We start from the raw sequence: 20,768 nt of genomic DNA, 5'->3' as shown, positions 1-20,768 counted from the left end.
GTGAGTTTTGTTTCTGGTCCACTGCTCTGCCTCGCTCTTGAATAATGAGAACTGGAGAGGGAAATGTCTGATTTGCCACTTTTGCACTTGTTTTAACCCAGTGTCTCTTTGACACTTATATTTACACAAAAAAATATATATAAAACATACATGGAAACATCCTGCACCTTTTCACTGGTGATTCAGTGGAGATAAGGAGAAATCTCATATAATTTAATGAAGAAATTGTAAACCCTGAACTTGCAGAAACAACTGCACACCACAGCGGGCACCCCCCCAGGTTTGCTGTGCCTGTAACTGGTTAAACTGGGATGAAGAGAGCAGGCTGTGCTTTGCAGGAGGATGTTTTTGGAATTCCTCAGCACTGCTGCCTGGCCCTTGGAGATGTCCAGTCATGTCTGATGTGCTTGAGCAGAGCTTGCTGCTAAACCAACCTTGATAATCCCAGCCCCCAGAGGCTGCTGCTCTGCCAGGGATTCATTCCTGCCAGCCTCGGCCTCCACAAACCCTGCCAAGGCAAAAATCACATCCACTTACCACCACTTTGTCAGTACAGGGCTGAGGAGCAAGAAAAAAAAATCATACTTTTAAAGATGGAGCCTCGATAGACCGAAGAAAATTCTGGATGTGTTCTAAACCCAGCCTCAGTGTAGTACAGCCCACTCAGGACACCTGGAGCTTCTTGGCCAGTTTCTCCCTAGGAAACCTGCTCATGAATTAACTGGAGGAGTTTGGGGTTTCTGTCATTGCAGGCTCTCGTTTGAGGGGGCCTTTGCACCAGTGGAGGCCCTCAAACTGGGGCTGTGCTGATTCCCTCAGGGTGGGAGAGCATCAGCGGGGGAGCGTGGGGAAGGCACATCCCTGAGCCTGAGCTGCAGTAAACCCCGGGAATTTCTTGAGCTTGAATTTGCAAAAAAACCCGGGAATTTCTTGAGCTTGAATTTGCAAAAAAACCCAGGAATTTCTTGAGCTTGAATTTGCAATAAACCCCGGGAATTTCTTGAGCTTGAATTTGCAATAAACGCCGGGAATTTCTTGAGCTTGAATTTGCAATAAACGCCGGGAATTTCTTGAGCTTGAATTTGCAATAAACGCCGGGAATTTCTTGAGCTTGAATTTGCAATAAACCCCGGGAATTTCTTGAGCTTGAATTTGCAAAAAAACCCAGGAATTTCTTGAGCTTGAATTTGCAATAAACCCCGGGAATTTCTTGAGCTTGAATTTGCAAAAAAACCCGGGAATTTCTTGAGCTTGAATTTGCAGTAAACCGCGGGAATTTCTGCAGTTCTCTGTTGTAAACCCAGCAAGTTGGGTGGGCACAGGAAAACGAGCAGAGAATGAAAAACGCAGTAAAAAACCTTTCCTAAAGAGTGAGATCCTTTGAACCGGGCTAATCCCAGCCCTGGGAGGACAAGAGGGGTGCAGAAAGCCGGGCAGGAATTTGTGATTGAAGGTTCCTGGTGAAGAGCAGAGCAGAATTTGCCCAGACTTTGAGCGAGCATCATTCCCTGCCAGGCTGGAGATGCCAGCTCTGAAGAGTTAACTCTGCATCCTTCAGGGAGCACGGGCACAGCTGGTGGGGGCTCTGCTGAAAGGAAAAGCCTCTGGCAAGTTCCTGCTCTGCAGGGAGAGGAGCAGGGCTCTGCACAGACAGATGAAGCTGTTGCTCAGGACGGAGCTGCTGTTTTCTGTCCAGCTGCTGCTCACAGAACAATTTGTATTCTCTGAGGGGGCTGCTTTTTCTCTGCCTTCGCTCTCCAAAGTTCAAGCTCCTCTTCTAGAAGTTGCATTTAACCTTTAAGAAACAAGCTGAAGTCGCTGTCCGTGACCTTGGAGGATGGGGGCAGAGAGGGGAAGAAATATCACAGTGTCTCACCAGAGACACCTTTAGAAGTACCTAACAAGGCGTTTAATATCAAACGGGAGAAAAGGACACTTAACTCGAGTGACAGGAGCTGGAGAGGGGCAGAGCCACATCCTGCCACAGCCACGCTCAGGACAGGGGATGATGGGTGCAGGAGCTGGAGTGGCAGTGTCCCTTTTGTCACACAGCCCTGGAAAAGGTGCCAGAGGAATGGAGATAAGAGCAGAGCAGGTGTGGGGAGAACGAGCCCGTCCATGGCAGGTGACTTTTCACAGTGGATGGAAAGGTTATCACCACACGGATCGCAGGTGATAACGCTGGGAGGAAATGTCATTTCTCCCCTCTTTTGTTCCTGCCTTTGCTGTGCTGTTGATCGCTCAGTGACACAAAGAAGGGTCACAGCCGCTGCTTTTGAGCTGTCTGGAGGCAAACGCTGATTGTGATGCAGATGGTTTGTCTGATGTGGTGCAGGGAAGGAGCTCGGTCTTTGTGAGGCTCGGAGTGAATAGCAACTCCTGTGGTATCGATCACTGATCTGACAGGAGCTTCAGACAGACCTTCCCTGTTGGGAGCTGGGGCAGCTGAGGGTAATTCTGGTGCCTGAGCGGGTCAGGAGTCAGGAGGGGTGTTGGTTGTTTTTTTTTATATTTTTTCTCCATGTGGTCTTGCTACAATGAATCTTTCACAGTTCTAATTCTCTAAATTATCTAAGGCCATGTTTTGAATGTTGTTTCTAGCTCAATCGCTCTCTCAGCAATGTCATCTCCATTCCCTGGCCTTCCAAAGCCAGCACACCTCACCTCAGAGTTTGCACACAGATGGACAAGGCTGTGTGAGCTTTTGTCAATTCCCATCTGTCAGAGCTGGGGCAGTTCTCTGCTGTTCATTGGGCAGTTCTCTTCTGTTCATTGGGAAGTTTTTCTTTATCTCTCCCACAACCAACCCTCCCTCCGTGGAGATCTCTTCTGTTCATGGGCCATTAATTATTAATTATCTTCTGTCCATGGCCACTGAGTGTCCCTGCATGGCTGATCCAATTCCATCATCCCATGGGGAGGTGCTCCGCCCAGGGGGAGGAGCCAAGCATTCCTACCTGGGTACAATCTGAGTTTTCAAACATTTCTACCTGGATACAATCAGAGATTTCAAGGATTCCTACTTGGATACAATCAGAGATTTCAAACATTCCTACCCGGATACAATCAGAGTTTTCAAGCATTCCTACCTGGATCCAATCTGAGCTTTGGGACACCGCAGCAGCCTTTGCCCAGTGCATTGCCAGAGGAGCAGCTTCTGCTGCCCTGCATTGCCAGAGGGAGCCCAGGCCCATCTCCAGCAGCCCTGGAGCTGCAGAGGAAAACTCCCCCCTTGTGCAGGATCCCTGCTCCAGCAGAGCCACAGCTGGCACTGCAGGAGGGCTGAGCCCCCATGGGATGGGGCTGTGCCACCACCCTGACACACAGGGGGACAGGTTGGATTCTGACTCTGCCAGTGAGGGTTTTTTTTTCTTTATTGCATCTGTATTTTTAGTTTTTCTAGTAAAGAACTGTTAGTCCTATTCCCATACCTTTGCCTGAGAGCCTTTGAATTTCAAAATTACAATAAATCATAGGGAAGAAGTTTACATTTTCCATTTCAGAGGAGGCTCCTACTTCCCTAGCAGACATCTGTCTTTTCAAACCAAAACCACTTTCTATCCAATTTTAAGAATTCTTTACAAATCTCTGTCCCTCAGAGGGGCTGCCCTGCTTGTACAGCTGAGGCACAAACCAGAGGCTGAGCATGGCAGTGTCAGAGGAGGATCTGTCACAGGGAGGGTCGGGCAGTGGAGCTGGACCTGGGGGTCCCCCTGTGTCCCCCTCAGCCTGCCAGAGCTGCACTTCCCTCCCCAAAATCTCCTCTCCACCCATCTCCAGGGAAATCAGCCGTGTTCAGCCAGCTTGGCACAGATCTGTGCTCCCGTGCTGTGCCATCCCTTGGGGGGAATCGGGATAATCGGAGGTGTTGGGGGTCAGCTCCTGACAGAGACCCGCAGTGCTCCCCTTTCTGCGGGACCTGCTCCCATTTCTGTGGGATCTGCTCCCCTTTCTGTGGGATCTGCTCCTGTTTCCACAGGATCTGCTCCCATTTCTGTGGGATCCTCTCCCATATCTGCAGGATCTGCTCCCCTTTCCGTGGGATCCTCTCTCTTTTCCATGGGACCTGCTCCCATTTCTGCAGGACCCTCTCCCCTTTCCACAGGATCCTCTCTCCTTTCTGCAGGATCTGCTCCCCTTTCCGTGGGATCTGCTCCCATTTCCGTGGGATCACTCCCATTTCCATGGGATCTGTTCCCCTTTCCTTGGGATCCTCTCCGGTTTCTGCATGATCCACTCCCCTTTCCACAGGATCCACTCCCATTTCTGCAGAACCTGCTCCCCTTTCCATGGGATCTGCTCCCGTTTCCATGGGATCTGCTCCCCTTTCATGGGATCTGTCCCCCTTTCCTTGGGATCTGCTCCCCTTTCTGTAGGATCTGCTCCCCTTTCATGGGATCTGCTCCCCTTTCACGGGATCTGCTCCCCTTTCCATGGGATCTGTTCCCTTTCCATGGGATCTGTTCCCCTTTCCGTGGGCTCCGCTCCCACCGCAGGCCCAGCACGAGGCACCTGCTCTGTCACGGGCACACTCACCTCTCTGCAGAGCTGTAATTGAGTTAGGGAGGTTACCATGACAACCCCTGCAATTAATTAAAGTGCCTGGGCATGGGAAGTTTATAGATGCAGAAAACATTTTCATATATAAATAGTGCAATCTGTTTGTGCTCCGAGGATTTGCCCCTTCCCTGGTTCTCCTCTAATCTCAGCTGAAGAATTGGGTTGTTTTGTTGTTTTTTTTCTCCCTGTTTTTTTTTTTTCCCCTCTGGGGATTGATAAATAACTGAGTTATTGCCCATAAATGGGTAAATAAAGTCCCTGCAGTTCAGTGTTCACCTGCTGAATGCTGAGTGAGGGGATGAGGCTTCCCAGGGCAGCCCAGGCCACTGTCCCCAAGCTCTCCTGTCCCCAGGGGTTCCCTGCAGGTCCCATGGAAACGGGAGAAGATCCCACGGAAAAGGGAGCAGATCCCATGGAAATGGGAGCACTGGGTGTCTCTGTCAGGAGCTGACCCCCAACACCTCCAAGGCACCCCCAGCCCAGCCGTGCCACGGGTGAAATGTGTGACCTGGGCAGGCAGCAGTGCCTGGGCTCTGCCCTGCCTTGGCTGCTCGTTGGGTGCCACCCTGATTTTTTAAGATTTTTTAAGATTTTTTAAGATGTCGTTGTTTTTTTAAGATTTTTCTAAGCCTTCTGATGTTTATGTTCTTGTAACGAACGTTCTCACCCACTTTATGTAAATAACCCATTGTTAAAGATCAGCAGGAGTTGGGATGTGCCCTGTCCCCAGGATGGACCTGCAGCACCTCCCACCCTCCGAGGGAAGGGAGGGCAGAGATTCCCAGAGAACATTATATTAATTATATTATATTATATTATATTATATTATATTATATTATATTATAGTATATTATTGTATATTATATTGTTATGTTATATTATGTTATGTTGTATTATATTATGTTATATTATATTATATTATAGTATATTATATTATATTATTGTATATTATATTATTGTATATTATGTTATATTATTGTATATTATGTTATTGTATATTATATTATTGTATATTATGTTATATTATTGTATATTATGTTATATTATTGTATATTATTATATTTATATTATTATAACCTTATTGGAACCTGCCGGGTCAGTACAGCTGTGCCTCGGCCACCCGCGTGCAAATCAAAGGCACAAAACCAGGATTAGCACTGAAAGGCCGAGCTTTGAGCGCTGAGCTGATCTTCAAAAGCATCAGCTCCTCAGCTGGCTCATCAGGGTCCTTATCAAAGCACACACGAGCTCCTGCTGCTGTGACAAATTGTCCAGGATCAAACCTGCAGATGGTCCTGGGCAGCCTCAGAGCTCCAGGAGGGGCTGCAGGTGTGGGGGGAGAGGTTGGGAATGGCCTGAGCCCTCCACAGTGCTGGAACTCAGTGCATCCCTCTGGGTGTCCAGAGCTGCCAGGACCCCGCCAGGGGGCTCAGAGACCCTGGCACACAGCCCAGAGCACCTGGGGGTTTGATTGTGACCCTGGAGCGAGTTGCCAGCTTTGTATGAGGACATGAAAGTCACACAGGTTTGAATGGTGTAATAACAAAATGATCACAGGGTGAAAATGTAGATTTTGGGATTTTTGGTATGGGGTTATGGGGACAAGATGAAGGAACTTGGGCATGTCCAGCCTTTCTTCTTCTTGTTCTTGTTCTGCATTTTCTGCAGTGATGTTGGCACTTTGGGATTGGTTTAGAGTAGAAGTGCACTGTCTAACATGGGTGATGGGTGTTGGGAATTCAGTGTAAATATGTTATACTTAGAGTAGAAATGCACTGTCTAACATGGGTGATGGGTGTTGGGAATTCAGTGTAAATATGTTATATTTAGAATAGAGGTGCACTGTCTAACATGGGTGATAGGTGTTGGGAATTCAGTGTAAATATGTTATATTTAGAGTAGAAGTGCACTGTCTAACACAGGTGATAGGTGTTGGGAATTCAGTGTAAATATGTTATATTTAGAGTAGAAGTGCACTGTCTAACATGGGTGATGGGTATTGGGAATTCAGGGTCAATATGTTCTATGTAGTTTGTGGTATAAAAGGACAACACCACCCCAGGGGCGGTCACAGTGCCTGTGGCTGCCCTGCTGAGCAGACCTCGCTGGGCAGAAAGAAAATTTTATAGATGAGAATTAATAAACAACCTCAAGAGAGAAAAGTGAAGAGTCCAGACTCGTTCTTCAGTTGTGTGGGCCGGAGCAGAGACATCCTGCACATGTGGGGGCAGCAATTAACAACCAAAACCCGAGACCACAGCAGCTTTTCCAAGGCTCCTCTGCTCAGGGCTGCCTTGCTGGGCTGCAGGAACTCGGTGTGGAGCCTCAGGATGCTGATCCCTGTGAAATTTGGGGGCATTTGTGAGGTTGTGATGCAGTGAAAGCCCCAGACAAAGCTGAGGAGGGACAGCTCAGCTCCATCAGGGGCTCAGTGCCAGGCGGGACAGGCAGAAAAGAGGCAAAAATAATCCCCAAGAGGACAAGAACCCCAGATGCAAAAGGAGAAGGAAGAGAAGGAAAGATGGATGGTTGTTTGTGGATGGTTGTTTGTGGCAGAGGAAGGGACCCAGGCTGGCAAACGCCTGTGAATACCTGCTGGGGGTGAGTCTGGACCGAGTTCTGTGAATTCAACCTCTGCCACTTGCTCTTTGTGCTGGCACCTTCGGGAAGGGAGGGTGAAGGGCTGGGGACAGAGTCCTGAGAGAAGCCCCTGAATTAAAGCTGTGCCACTAAAGGGACCCGTGCCTGGGCTGATCTCCTGCCCTTGCCCGCCTTTCCACCCCCGGGAAGGCGCAGATTTCACTCCCCTCGTTATTCCCTTCCTCCCCATTATTCCATCGTTTTATCCCCGTGCACTGGGGATTTCTAAATGGTGTGTTAAATGAACATCTGCCACCGGCAGGGCTGGCACATCTGGAGCCGTTAATTTTTCATTATTTCCCCGTGTTGGGGGTCAGATGTTCACGATGTGGTAACGCAAGAGATTCCACTGGTGGGTTTAATGTCTCTGAAGCAGATAATTCTATTTACAGAAGTGTTTGAAACCCCCAAACTGTGAGAGCTAACTGCCAGAAAGGTTTCATTTTCTAATTATGTATTTTTTTAAATTAAACATCCTGCAGAACTTATCCAAACACCAACCCATTTATGACTTATAAAAGTTTGGAAAGTGGATTATTCTTCTCTCTGTTGTTCCCTGGATGGCTCTGATGGGCTTTGCTCCATCACTTGTGCTTTTTGCCTCCTTCCTGTTGTAAGCAGGAGGAATCACTTATTGGCATTAAGAGTTTGGAAGCAGAATAATAAATATAATTAATATAAGTATAATATAATTAATAAATTATATTATAATATATATTTTTATAATAAATATATTAATAAATATATTAATAAATATTTTTATATATTAAATATACAGAGCTCTAAGGTCACTCTTTTTTGGCCCATTCTCACTTTTCTTTGCTGCCACCAGGGAGTTTGGAAGCAGAATAATAAATATAATTAATATAAGTTATAATATAATTAATAAATTATATTAGAATATATATTTTATAATATGTATTTTATAATACATTTATTAATAACTATATTAATAAATATTTTTATATATTAAATATACAGAGCTCTAAGGTCACTCTTATTTGGCCCATTGTCACTTTTCTTTTGCTGCCACCAGGGAGTTTAGAAGCAGAATAATAAATATAATTAATATAAATTATAATATAATTAATAAATTATATTATAATATATATTTTATAATATGTATTTTATACTATATATTAATAAATATATTAATAAATATTTTTATATCTTAAATATACAGAGCTCTAAGGTAACTATTTTTTGGCCCATTGTCACTTTCCTGCCACCAGGGAGTTTGGGAGCAGAATAATAAATATAGTTAATATAATTATAATTAATAAATTATATTATAACATATATTTATTAATAAATATATTGATAAATATATTAATAAATATTTTTATATATTGAATATACAGAGCTCTAAGGTCACTCTTTTTTGGCCCACTGTCACTTTTCTTTGCTGCCACCAGGGAGCTGCTCTGACCCCAGGGCCTCTGCAGCTCTGCCAGGGGGGGGAACTGTGCTCGTGTGGTTAAAAAAGGATCAGTGAAACCTGGATTTGTGCCCTGTGTGCTGTGATTTCAGTTTCCTCCCTGCACCCCAGCCCAGCCCTTCCCTCCTCCCTGCCCGGGGCTGGGCTCGTCCCTGCTGCTGCTCCCAGCAAAGCAAATGTCACCCAAAGGTCACCCAGCAGCACCGAGCTCTGCTGGAGTGGATGCTGAATTTCAATGGGGAGGGAAAAAAAAAAAGAAAAAGAAAAAATTAAGGAAGAAAGGAAGAAAGTTTTAATTTTCTTGGCATTTGCTGCGTGTGGAGCAGCATCGCCTCGGGCCGGGCGCTGGCTGGGAGCAGCAGCGAGCGCTGCAAAGCAAAGCTCAGCCTCTCTCAGGCTCCTCGCTTCCACCTGCAAGGACAAGCTCAAGGGCAGGGAAGGGACAAGGATGGAGGGGACCCGGCTGAGCCTCTGCAGTTTGTACCTGGATTTTGGGGCAGGGAGCAGCCCTGAATCCTTGCTCCCCTCCAGCCCTCCCTGTGACCCGAGTCCTGCTCAGCCTGGCTGGGATATTCCCCCTTGAAAATCATCCCCTGCTTATTCCCGCAGCCAAAATGAGCTTTCCACTTACAAACCCCTGTGGTTCTGTCCAGATTAAGCTCTCCCAGCAGAGATCCCTGGTTAGCTGCCTCATACCCTGTTTGCTGAAGCTCTGCTGCTTGTCCACCCCCTCCAGGCCAGGCAGCACCTCAGAATTATTTTCTGTGTATGGGGAAGCAGAGAGGCACCACCCTGTGCTGGTGCTCACAGGGGCTCTTGGATGAGGGCAGAGACGAGGATCTGACTCCATGTTTCAGAAGACTGATTTATTATTTTATGATATATATTACATTAAAACTATACTAAAAGAATAGAAGAAAAGGATTTCATCACAAGGCTGGCTAAGAATAGAAAAAGAATGAAATGATAACAAAGGTTTGTGGCTCGGACTCTCTGTCTGAGCCAGCTGGGCTGTGATTGGCCATTAATTAGAAACAACCACATGAGCCCAATCCCAGATGCACCTGTTGCATCCCACAGCAGCAGATAACCATTGCTTACATTTTGTCCCTGAGGCCTCTCAGCTTCTCAGGAGGGAAACTCCTAAGGAAAGGCTTTTCCATAAAAGTTGTCTACGACACCATCCCACTGAGATTTTCCAGGATTGTGCCCTTTTTCGTGGCTTTTCCTTTGTGGCATTAACTTGCTGTGATTCCCTCCCAACCCCAATCACCAGTAAGGGCCGTGTTAGTGGCGCTCATTGCGGTGTGAGCAGCCTGACTTTGGCGCTCAGTGACCCGAGCTGTGCCCGTTTATCCGGGTGAATTCTCTGCTCTGCAAAATGCTCAGCTGGATCCTGTGCAGTGGATATTTTCCCCCCCCCGATGAGGGGACAGAAAATGACGAGGAGCCAGGGCAGGGCAGGGCAGGGCAGGAGGAGCCTCCTCCAGGGGTGACTCCGAGCAGCTGCTCCTGCCCTGCCCTGGCTCCTCCTGCAGTCCCCCAGCTCCTCCTCAGTGCCCCGCGTCCTTCCCAGGCAGGAATGGATGGTTTTGCTGTTCCCAAGGCAGGGATGGAGGTTTCTGGTGTTCCCGAGGTGGGAATGGATGTTTTTTTGCTGTTCCCAAGGCAGGGATGGATGGTTTTGCCAGTCTTGAGGCAGGCGTGGATGTTTTTGCTGTTCCTGAGGTGGGGATGTGTGTTTTTGCTGTTCCCGAGGTGGGGATGGAGGTTTTTGGTGTTCCCGAGGTGGGAATGGATGTTTTTTGCTGTTCCCAAGGCAGGGATGGATGGTTTTGGCACTCCTGAGGCAGGCATAGGTGGTTTTGGTGCTCCCGAGGCAGGGATGGATGGGTTTTGATACTCCCGAGGTGAGGATGGATGTTTTTTGCTGTTCCTGAGGCGGGGATGGAGGTTTTTGGGGCTGCTGAGGTGGGGATGTGTGGTTTTGGTGCTTCCCAGGCAGGGATGGATGGTTTTTGGTGTTCCTGAGGTGGGAATGGTTGTTTTTGGTGCTTCCCAGGCAGAAATGGATGATTTTGCTGTTCCCAAGGCAGGGATGGAGGTTTCTGGTGTTCCCGAGGTGGGGATGGATGTTTTGTGCTGTTCCCAAGGCAGGGATGGATGGTTTTGGTACTCCTGAGGTGGGGATGTGTGGTTTTGGTGTTCCCGAGGTAGGGATGGATGTTTTTGGTGTTCCCCAGGCAGGGATGGATGGTTTTGGTGCTCCCGAGGTGAGGATGGATGGGTTTGGCTCTCCCAAGGTGGGAATAGATGTTTTTGGTGTTCCTGAGGCAGGGATGGAGGTTTTTGGTGTTCCTGAGGCAGGGATGGAGGTTTTTGGTGTTCCTGAGGCAGGGATGGAGGTTTTTTGGTGCTCCTTTCCCCAAGCCCAGCCCAGTGAAGGCTCCCCACAATCACAGTGCTGGGGAGGGAGGAAAAACCCTTCATTTCTGCTTTCCCCTGGTTTTTAAACTGCTCTGTGACCCCTCACAGAACATTCCCAGTGCTGATAGGGATAGTAATGGAGACGATGAGGTGATTTCGCTGGTCAGAGATAACCAAAAATCCCTGGAAGTGTTGGGAAGGGCGGAGGGAGCTGTGAGATTCCTCCTGCAAGGTGTCAGGGCCAGCAGGAGCATCCCTTGGCCTGTCAGGAGCTCAGGGAAGGGTTTTTTTTAATTCCATGTGTTCCCTGCTCTGCACCCCCTCCCTTTTTTATTAATGTCAGAAGCCGTTTCCAGCCCTGCAGGGCACAGGCAGCATTTCCCAGCTGGGCTCGTTATTAATTCAGCCCCAAGATTTCAATTCCAGCCAGCCCGAGGTGAAGCTCCTGCTCCAGCAGGGTCCCCAGTAACAACCTCTGCTGCCTCATTTCCTCTTTTTATCTGTAATAAATACAATAAAATAATAAATAATGAAATAATCCCAGCTACTGGGATTTTAAAAAGGGTGCAGAAAATGGGCTCTGTTTGTCTGGGATATTTCCTAAAGGAGCTGACAGCTGTTTAGGAAAATGGGCTGGGGTGTAAATCATCCTTCAAGGAGAGTCAGGGGGAAATGCACTTCATAAAGAGCAGCATTTTTTGGGTGTAAACCTTTTGCTGTAATCTCTGTAAACTCTGGAGCAGGGCTTTAATGAGCCCTGTGTTTGCAGAGAGCTCCCAGTGCCCTCCACAGCAGGGAGAAGGAAACAGAAATAACAGTGAAGGGCAGGGGTGGGGAAGGGAATCACAGCACCTTTCCCACAGTCAGGATTTTAATTGACTTTCTGCTGTCAGGAAAATTAATCCACAAACACCAGAGGTTTGTGTCCAAAAAGGAGACAGAGGAGTCCTTTGACTTTATTCCAATCAAGGCAGAGGCCATGGGGCATCCCCTGGGGTCTCTCCAAGTTTTTGGAGGACTCATCCTCCCTTTTTATCCCAATTTCCAGCCACATTTCCCTTCTCTCTTTCCCCATTCCTGAGGGACCTGAGAGGTTCAGACTCCCCAGAACACCTGATCCCAAAGATTCCCCTCTAATGTATAACCTTCCCTTTTCATTTTTAATTCTTATGGAATTTAGGGTTTTTTCCCCATTGTTTCTTCCATCTTTCAGTGTCTAATTTCATTTATCATCAACCCTAAAGTTTATTTGTAAAAGCAAATCTCTTTTTCCATTCATCAATCAGTGGAATCCTTCCCATTGTTTCTTTTCTCTCCCAGTGCTGGTTTTATCTCCCAGCAGCCCCACAGCTTGTCTGGAAACACAAATCCCCCATTCCTCTCCCTGCGAAGCCAAATGGTGAAGTTTTCTCCCCAGGAATGTGGAGTGCAGAGGTTTCAGCGCTGTCACAGCCCCTTAAAGGGCTCTGATGGTGACAAATCCTTTCAGGAACGCTTGTCACTCCTCGGCGAGTTTGTAAATCGAGTCGGAGCTCAAGGTACTTTTTCTCTCCTTGCATTTTAATGCTTTTGGTGTTTCCACCAGCCCGGATCTCTGCTCCTCGTTTCCTGCTCAGTCCCAGCTCCCTGAAGCTGACAGGAGCCCGTGATAATGAGCAGTAAATAATTGTTAGCCGTGGGCAAGAGTCTGAGCAGGAACCCGAACATCCCGGGTAATGAGGGGGAGAATTTATCTGCACATCCACCAAGTGGGGCTGGGGAGAGGCAGGGTCCTGCTCTGCCAGGTTTGTCACCCACAAACGGGCTGGCATTTCTCAGAAGAGCTCAGCTGCTAATTAGCATCCTTAAAAATCTGAATTTTTTAGCCCAAGACGTCCCAGCAGCTCTCAGGAGTGCCAGCAGTGCTCCAGGTGTTTCCCAGTGCTGGGTCTCGGGGGGGAATTCGTGGATCTGGGTTTGGGAAGGGCTTTAAGGTCAGGTTGTGTTCCAGGTGAGGCTTCAGCACCTGCCCAAAGCTTGAGGACACAATGGGATCAAACAAAGGGGAGCTGTGGCTGCTCCAAGGAGAAAATGCTTGGGTGTCACAGGCATCTTTTATGGAAAATCCCTTTCCTTAGGATTTTTCCTCCTGAGAAAGCTGAGAGGCCTCAGGAACAAAATGTGAGCAATGGTTATCTGCTGCTGTGGAATGCAACAGGTGCATCTGGGATTGGGCTCATGTGGTTGTTTCTAATTAATGGCCAATCACAGCCCAGCTGGCTCAGACAGAGAGCCGAGCCACAAACCTTTGTTATTCATTCTTTCCTATTTTATTCTTAGCCAGCCTTCTGATGAAATCCTTTCTTCTATTCTTTTAGTATAGTTTTAATATAATATATATCATAAAATAATAAATCAGCCTTCTGAAACATGGAGTCAGATCCTTGTCTCTTGCCTCAACCTCAGACCCCTGTGAGCATCGTCACACTTGGGTGGGGAAATTTTTCTTCTCTGTTTCGTCTTCTTCTTCTTCTTCTACTTCTTCTTCTTCTTCTTCTTCTTCTTCTTCTTCTTCTTCTACTTCTTCTTCTTCTTCTTCTTCTTCTTCTTCTTCTTCTCTATTGTTCTTCTTTTAATTTATATTTTTTTTCCCCTAGATTTTACTTCACTGGTGTTGATTTAGGGCTCTGCAATCAGCACGGAGCTCTTTGCCACCAGTGTGCACCAGGTTTGATGGGAATATTTGATTTTACTCCACTCGAAGCTAAATTAGCTGCAAAGCCTCTCCTCCCCCCACTCCAGAGTGTGGTCCTGGAGCTGAACTCAGCTCGGTGAGCAGAGCAGAACCGAGGAATTCTTTTTGCTGTGGGAATTTTATCCCGGCCCTCCCGCTCTCCCCACGTTCCTGGAAAGTCTTGAATAATCAAATGGGTCATTTCTGCTCAGCTGCTGTGATTTATTGTCCCACGGAACCCGGATCTTCTGAATGCTAATGAAAAAAACCCCCATCAGCCGGGCTGATGCCATTCTGCTTTATGACCTTATTAAATCTTACACTTTCCTATCATGTGGTGACAATTACTGGAGGACAGGCCAGGGCTCCTGCCACCACCACTCAGCGCTGTCAGCGCCGGGCCCGGGAGATTTACACCCCTGAGCAGTCCTGAGAGACATTTTTACACTGCTGACAGGATTATATAACAAGAGAAAAGGCCATTAACAAATACAAAGGAACGGGCGGCAGCGAGAGGGCAGGTGGAGAATGGGGCAGTAAATCCCGGCTCTGGCAGCCGGCAATAAAATCACCTTGTGGGGAGATTTAATGAGCTGAGAGGGGGCAGAGCTGGCACCCAGCACAGCCCGGGGCTCAGGGGGGGCACGGGGCACAGCCTGGGCCTGGCTGGGCAGGTCCGTGCCAAGGAATGTGCCTGGGATATCCTGGAATATCCTGGGATGTCCCTGAGTGTGGGCACAGCCCAGCCCTGGTTGGGGATGTCTGTGTCCCTGGGATATCCTGGGATGTCCCCAAGCCCAGGCACAGCCCGGCCCTGGATGGGCATGTCTGTGCCAAGGAATGTGCCTGGGATGTCCTGGAATATCCTGGAATATCCTGGGATGTCCCTGAGCCTGGGCACAGCCCGGCCCTGGATGGGGATGTCTGTGCCAAGGAATGTGCCTGGAATGTCCTGGAATATCCTGGGATGTCCCTGAGTGTGGGCACAGCCCAGCCCTGGTTGGGGATGTCTGTGTCCCTGGGACGCCGCTGGGATGTTCTGGAATGTCCTGGGATGTCCTGGAATGTCCTGGGATGTCCCCAAGCCCAGGCACAGCCCAGCCCTGGCTGGACATGTCTGTGCCAAGGAATGTCCCTGGGATGTCCTGGAATATCCTGGGATGTCCCCGAGTGTGGGCACAGCCAGCCTTGGCTGGGGATGTTTGTGTCCCTGGGATGTCCCTGGGATGTGGGCACAGCCTGGCCCTGGTTGGGGATATCTGTGCCAGGGAATGTCCTGGGATGTCCTGGAATGTCCTGGGATGTCCCCAAGTGCGGGAACAGCCCGGCCGTGGCAGGGGATGTCTGTGCCAAGGAATGTCCCTGGAATGTCCTGGGATGTCCTGGGATGTCCCTGGGATGTCCTCAAGTGTGGGGACAACCTGGCTCTGCCTGGGGATGTCCTTGAGTGTGGGCACAGCCAGCCCTGGAATGTCCTGGGATGTCCCTGGAATGTCCTGGGATGTTCCCAAGCCAGGGCACAGCCCTGTCTGTGCCAAGGAATGATTAAATGAATGAATGAATTCCATTACAATGATTAATTGTTCAAATAATTAATTGAACAATTAAACCCAAAAAGCCACCCCCAAAGGCCCGTGTGAGCCCCCATTCCCAGTGCCTGGCCAGGTTTGACCCCAGCAGTGAGAGGACAGCAGGGTCAGGTGTCAGTAAAAGACTCTTTATTCATAAATAGCTGATATCCACCATTGCCATCTGTACACCTCTCTCCAAAGGCCGGGGCCACACAGCTCTGAAACTCTACAGAAAACACCCAAAGTGTCCACTTTGACTTCTCCAGGACAATAGAACACAGCTGGTTGGCATTACCAAATATATATATATATGTATATATATTTATATATGTACATGTGCTGAAAAAAAGAAGCCAGTGCAGCCTTTTCCAAGGAGTCTCTCTCAATATTTTCACTGTACAACATTCAGAATTTACATTGATAGAACAAGGCACAGAAAGTGTGGTATGAAGCCAAGGCCATGCTTTTGATTCCGCGCTCTGTCTCCCTTCCCCTCTGCTTCAGCTTCATCCTAAGAAGGGCTCAGAGCTCTGCCCTCCTTCACCCCAAACACGCCGGGGCAGGGAGGGATGCTCAGGCAGAGCAGCCAAGAGCCTTTTCACAACCTCTTCACTGCAAAAATAAAGGAGCAGAAGAGAAAACAAGTCTCTCTCTAGAGGAATACTTGTGGGTTTTGTTTTTATTCTCTTTTTTAGGAATTATTTATATTTTGTGTCGGGCTGGGTCGAAGTTCCTCCTCCTGTTTTCACCTAAGAGCTGGCTTAAAGTTCTGGAAGTTGAGGATGCAATGGGAATTTTGTTATCTCCTGTCTGACACTGCCCAGAGCCTCACCAGACTGACCAGCACCACGTTTTATCTTATCCAAACCAACAGAAAAAGCACATTTAACATTTTTGTAGCCATTTATCAGCTGGGCATTTTGTTGGGGCAGAATACCCAGCTGATAAACAGCTACAAAAATGTTAAATGTGCTCCTTCTGTTTTTTGGTTTTTTTTCTCTTTTTTAGGAATTATTTATATTTTGTATTTTATATTTTCGGGCTGGGTTGAAGTCCCTCCTCCTGTTTTCACCTAAGAGCTGGTTTAAAGTTCTGGAAGTTGAGGATGCAATGGGAATTTTGTTATCTCCTGTCTGACACTGCCCAGAGCCTCACCAGACTGTCCAGCACATTTCATCTTATCCAAACCAAGAGAAGGAGCAGATTTAACATTTTTATAACTGTTTATCAGCTGGGATATCGGGGTCACAGCGGGATGGGGAGCTGGAGGAGCGCCCGGTGAGGGGATGGAGTTTGTGCTCCCAAAGCTGTGTCTGTGAGCCCAGGGCTTGGGTGTGCCCTGCCCAGCTGGGAGAGGGACTTGGGAGCCCTGGGGCTCAGCACGGGGGCTGGGGTGGAGGATGAGGAGGGAAAGGATGGAAAAATCGACAGCTTCACCTAAAAACTGGGGGCTGGGGTTTGGGGTTTCCTCGCTCCCCCTCCAGTACCCGAACAAGGGACACCTGAAGGGATTCCTTGAGGAGATATCCCTGAAGGGATTCCTTGGGGAGATATCCCAACCATGGGACACCTGAAGGGATTCCTTGAGGAGAAATCCCTGAAGGGATTCCTTGATGAGATATCCCACCCATGGGTCAATATTCCCAATTCCAGTGTGGGGATGGCAGGGCCTGGATGTTCCCCTCTGCCAGAGCCAGGGGCTGGGAGTTTGGGGTTTTCCTCCCAAACCCCAAACTTTCCCCTCCTGCTGTGCCAGGCTGGGTGCATGGGAACCCCAAACTTCACCAATTCCACCCAAAAATCCTGGGGCTGGGCAGGGAGGGCTGTGAGCCCCTGATGCAGCAGGAGCAGCGTCCAGGGAGGAATTTCACCAATTCCACCCAAAAATCCTGGGGCTGGGCAGGGAGGGCTGTGAGCCCCTGCTGGATCAGGAGCAGCGTCCAGGGAGGAATTTCACCAATTCCACCCAAAAATCGTGGGGCTGGGCAGGGAGGGCTGTGCACACCCCAGCCCCTGCTGGATCAGGAGCAGTGTCCAGGGAGGAATTTCAGCAGAGCTCATGCCAGGGACAAGCAGCCCCTGGGAAACCACGGGTGAGGGATGTTCATCCTTTCCTGCTGTGCCCCAGGTGAGAGGGAGCTCCCTGGGGGCGTCAGCCAGGGAAAGGCCGGAGAAGCAACCCTGGAGATCATCCGTGGTTGTCAAGGACTTCAAATCTCGTTTCCTGTTTTCCACTCTGTTAATTAGCAGCCAAGAACAGCTCTGTGCTGCAATCTGTGTTTCAGAGGCAGAAACAGACTGGAAAAAGAAGATTCAGGTGGTGACCAGAAGCCCAGCCCCAGTGCCTCCCTTGTTTAACTCACCGTGGACCTGGGCTGTGTCTCCCTTTTGTGAAAAATTGGAATTGATCAGTTATTGAATGCTTGAAAACTCTCTCAGCACTGCCTTGCAGGTGGAGAAGAATGGACTTGCAGTGTGATGTGAATATCCTGGACCCTGCAAGGTCCCTTTCTGGTGATTTATGCTGAATAAGATTCTCTGAAAGGCAGCAGTGCCCAGGCCAGAGAGGGGGGAGAGCAGCTGTGGCCAGAGATAAAAACAAGGACAAAAGCAGTTTGCTGGATTTGAAGAGAGTTGTTTGATATCTCTTCATCTATTACAAAAATCCCAATAAAATTTCTGTGGGAGTGCAGGGCGGTACGAGATGGAAATGAGCTTTATGGTGCTGGCGGAGCTGGGAGTCATTTTTAAAATGCAGCCATTAGTCTGCAATGAGTCATGGCACAGAAATACCTGGGCAAAGTGCTCAGGAAAATGAAAATCTATTAAAGCAGATTCTTTGGTGATGTAAAATCAGAATGGCTCTTTCCCCTGAATAGAGCCAGGGCAGCCATGTGGAATCTACAGGGGGGAAAATTCACATCTCTCCTTCTTCTACTTTCTAGTTCAGGGAAAATTGTTTTTCAATTATCATAATTTATACAACAGAAGAAAGGAATGAATTTTAAATTTCTGGCCTCTAATCCTTTTCCAGGTGCTCCTCCACATCTGTGTTTTGGGTCAAATCATATGAATACGTGCACAGAATTCCAAAAAAGTCTTTTTAAGAGAAAGAGAGAAAGAGAATAAATATTTGGGGCATTTCTGGTTCATTTGAAGAACACAAGAGCATCAAAGCAGTCAGGAATAGGAAAGAAAGCTTGAGAGTTGTTGATTCAGGTTCTCAAAGAGTGAGATCAGCAACAAAAACTGCTTCAGTCAAAGGGAAGAAAAACCAGGAAACAAAACCCAAAGGGCAACATCCAACCGAGCCCTGCACGGGGGAACAGTTTCCCTCTGGAATTGCCCAGTTTGGACATTTATTCCCTTTCAGGACATGGGACTGTGGGTGGAGCTGGGATTCTGGGGCAGGGCTGGCTCCCTCCGAGCGGGGCCCTGCGCTGGGAGGGTCTGCAGAGCTCCAGGGCTGGGCAGAACCCGGCGCTCCCTGGGAAAGGCAGCAGGGGCTGAGCCCCCACAGATCCTGGGGCTCCCCTGGGGCAGCTCCCCTGGAGCAGGGCAGGAGGATGCAGCTCCTTTGTATCCCAAATTCCCAAAGCCTCCCTTTGTATCCCAGTTTCCCGGCCACATTTCCCTTCTCTCCTTCCTGTTGGGAAGGATGAGAGTTTGACGGGAAAGTCCCACAGATTTGTGTGCTTGGCAGAAAGATTTTTGAATGTAGAGTCTGATGAAGGAATAGAGATGGAAGCAAGTTTTGATATGGATGAAAAGAATTGCTGAGCCAGTGTCACTGGATAACCAAGGAGCAAAGGGTGTGTGAGTTAGAAGGGGTTTTTATGGCTTAGAGCAAAGGATAAACCCACCCCAAACAAGAAGATGTTTTTACCAAGCAGGAAGAGAGCACAGGCAAACAAGGCAGCAAATGTGGCAAGCAGAAAAAAGCTGTCAGAATTTTCCACTGCAAGAAAACTGAAAAACAACTTCCAGCTTCAACTGTAATGTACTGACTGTGAGTGATTGGAGAACAGTAACATGGATATGGAAATTATAGCAGTTATGATAGGCTGTAGATAATAGTTAAGGTATAGATTGGTTCTACTATAGATTGGTATTAAGATGCTCAGCAAAGAAAAGTATAGAATGCATTGTAACCAAAAGAAAAGTATAGAATGCATTTGTAGCCAAAATTAAAGGGTCTCCAGGCCTGCCTGCAGCTGGAGCTGACAGCTGTGGGGACAGCTCTGTCACCCACGACCCTGGGCTGCTGAAACCTCTTGGATGGAATAAACTGCATTTTGAATACAATAAACTGCATTTTGGATACAATAAACTGCATTTTGAATACAATAAACTGCACTTTGAAGAGGTGCCTGGAGTCCCACATCTCTCATCCAGGCTCTTTACACTTTCCCCATTTCTGAGGTACTTGAGAGGTTCAGACTTCCCAGAACCCCTGATCCCAAAGATTCCCCTGCAGTGCCTGACCCAGGAATGCCCTGCAGCAGCACCTGGGGCTCACAAGCCCAGCCTGCTGAGGAGCAGAGCAGCTCTGGGGCGCTGAGAACAAATCCCTGCTGCAGGCAGAGCGGGGCTGGTTTCCCCGACAACGGCAGCTCGCAGACTCTGCTCCTTCCCCGGGTGCCATCATCCCTTGTTTTGCTTTTTCTCTAATGCCTGACATTTTGTCCAACCGAGAACAGGTTTGTGGAGGAGGACTGGCAGTCAGTGGGGATGGAACTGGAGGAGCATGTGCTGCTGAAAGCAGTGACAGCTTGCAGCCGGTATTTCTGTCTGCCCCGAAACCTGTGCCAGGAGCCTCCTGCCAGGCTGCAGGAGATGCTGGGCTGCAGGAAAGGTTTGCACTGCTCTCAGCATTTCCGAGTTTCAGGATTCCCAAGTCTCAGCCTATTCCTGAGCTGGGCAGGCAGTGACATTTGTGATTTCAGGAGCAAGGACAGAGCTGCTGTTGTTGTTGTTGTTGTTCAGATTTTCACACTGCAGTCCTGGATGAAGGAACAGCTCCAGACTAGACCTGCCCTGCTCTCAGCCAAACACGAGGCCAAAACAGCCCCCAGATCCTTGGTTTGGATTTCCTGCATTTCCACAAAGCTCCCAAAGCCTTGTTTCTGTTCCTGTTTCTCCTGCCTGTGCCCTGGCAGCCCCACGGGCTGAGGAGCACCTCGGCTATGGTGAAGGATGGGAGTGAAAAGAAAGGTCAAAAATAATGGTGACATTTGGCTCAGTCCCAGCTCCACCAGGCCCTCGCTCACAGTGACAGCTCTTTTTGGTTTGGTGGAAGTCATAAATCATTTTTACATGGAATGGGTAAAAAAATGAGGTGAATTCTCTGCTTAGATCCTGATTTTTGGGGTAAATGCAATTTGTAACTAAACCAAGGTAACACAGCCAGCTCTGGACC

Source organism: Agelaius phoeniceus, chromosome 30 (assembly GCF_051311805.1).
Source record: "Agelaius phoeniceus isolate bAgePho1 chromosome 30, bAgePho1.hap1, whole genome shotgun sequence".
Taxonomy (NCBI): Eukaryota; Metazoa; Chordata; class Aves; order Passeriformes; family Icteridae; genus Agelaius; species Agelaius phoeniceus.
Note: the sequence above shows the minus strand (reverse complement) of the source record.